We start from the raw sequence: 2,353 nt of genomic DNA on the forward strand, positions 1-2,353 counted from the left end.
CCCGTACCAATCTTCTTGAAACTTGACAGGCTTTGTGGCCTCAGTAAGAGCTATGAGCCCTGCAATTTTGACCCCCCACCCCATGTTGTAACACATAGACGTGACAGGAGTTTTGCTTTCAAGAATTTGGGGTGTAGTTTCCCCCAAACCTCTACACTGGTCATCTTGAAGCTTGGCAGTATTCATCCTCTCTGCAGTATCTACCACCCCAGAAAATGTCATCCAAATCAGACAAAAAACAACAAAGTTATAGATATTTCATTGTTTCCCCATTATACCCTACGGCCGGATCTCTGAAGCGCTTCAGGAAGCCGAATGAGGCCAGCGCGTCGACCTGGATGTGCTGCTTCAGACCCCAAAGCGTCCAAAGTTTCTCCGGATCCGAAGCTCCGTCCGAAGCCTCACATAGCCCCATGTACTATACTGTCCCATAACACAAGATAAGTGACACCAGCAACAAGGCCTCAGAGAGCAGGGGGGCCTAAGTCTTGGTTTTGGGGGAACAGACCAAATTAGGAGAAAGCCTGGAAAGCTATGTGGGCATGTGACCAGAGAGAGACAACCAACCAGAGACAGCCACAGATGGAAAGTCATCATCAGGAGTCATCAAGGGGGAAGGAGAATACAAAAGCGGAAACTTGGGATTAACAAAGGGTCCCTCCCTTTGTCCTGTCCCTGCTTGTCATCCTCCTCTTCTTCCTTGAGAGGGGTTCCTATCCCCATCCCCCAGGAAGGGTCCCTGAGGCCGCCATGGACAGAGGGCATACCAGCAGCTTGTCTCATGTACCCCACTGGGGGGGTGGGGGGGTTGTGGGCCTCGGCATCACACCTCCAGACTGCTGACACCTGAGAAAAAGAGCCTCGGAGTGGAGCCTGCATCCTGCCCAGATGTACTTTGACTCTGATGACAGCCCTAGGACTGGTAGATACAGAATTGTTTGACTGTTTGTATTGTTGCTTTTTTGTTATCACTCTGTATCAATAAATTTGCCTATTATAGACTGGCAGGTGTTGTAGTCAGGCCGGTCTGAGGGTTGTACCCACCTGGCACAAAGGTATAAGGGCTGGGTTCCTAAAATCCAGTTTCAACAAAAGCCTCTGGCTAACTAGCTTGATTAGTTTTTCCCCTGTTCATTGCTTATTCTATCTAAGAAGCCAGCTTTTCTTTCCCCTTCATTAATGCCTTGGCTGCCCCAGCGAGAGTGAACAAGACTGTCCCATGCTGGTGAAGAACATTCGAATCATTTGCTTAGACACTTCCGATTTGTAAGCATCATTGCTCTGAAGTAAGCCATGAACTCTATTATGCTCCATGCTGGTTTTCATGGGCATAAGGGCTTTAACACAGAGCATTTCCTCAGTGCACCTGAAGCACAGAACTGGAAGGGTCAGAGTCCAGCCCTGAACAGGTGCAGGATTGGTTGCTCCTAAACCATCTCAGACAGATGCTGATACGGCCACTTCTTGAAAACCTCCAACAAAAGAGATACCACGGGTTCCCTGGGCAGCTCGGCCCATTGTCCTATAGTTCTGACACTCAGGGAGTTTTCCCCTGAGCTTTAATCAGCTCATTGCTGTCCAAGGAAGGATCACGCCAGGGAGAGGTTGAGCAGAGGCTGGTAGATTGGTTTATATCCCAAATGTAGGTGGAGATGTAAAGGGCTTGTATGGATTATCCTGTGCTAGGCCCTGGCCCTGCCACCAGATCAGTATGTATGAACCCCATCCCTCTGAATTCTGCCAGTCTCAGGATGGGGCCATACATGGATGAAACAACGCAACAACCCTCTCCCTATCATGCAAAGACCTTGAAGCCCTGCACAAAAAAAAACACAAGCTTAAAATAACAAATCTGCCACTAAAGGCACAAAGAAAGTCTCTTCTTGGGAAATGAGAAGCAGGGTCTGTGCACTCGCTGATAGCCAGGACAGGAAACATAGCTAGTAAGGCTACACACTGCGCAAATCAAAATTTTAAGCTAATTGGATCTGGATTTGCATCAGCAGCTCAGGAACTGCTCTATACAGCAGCGGTTCCCAAACTGTGACAGATTGCGCACCACCAATTTAAAACGATGCAACCTTAAGTACCACCAGCAAATTTTTCAGTTCAACATTAAGTACCACCAGCAAATTTTTGTCATAGATTCATAGATATAGAAGTAATTATAATCAATCTGTTAATGCATACCACTGACAGGATGTCTGCATGCCACTGATGGTACATGTATCACAGATTGGGAACTGCTGCTATACAGCCTCCTCCTCCACTTCAGCCAGGCTATACTCAAACCCTGGAAATAGGTATGCACAGACAGAGTCTGACAAATGCCTTAGCATTTAATATGCCTGTC

This window comes from Gavialis gangeticus, unplaced genomic scaffold (genome assembly GCF_001723915.1).
Source record: "Gavialis gangeticus isolate Ggan-Ray unplaced genomic scaffold, GavGan_comp1, whole genome shotgun sequence".
Taxonomy (NCBI): domain Eukaryota; kingdom Metazoa; phylum Chordata; order Crocodylia; family Gavialidae; genus Gavialis; species Gavialis gangeticus.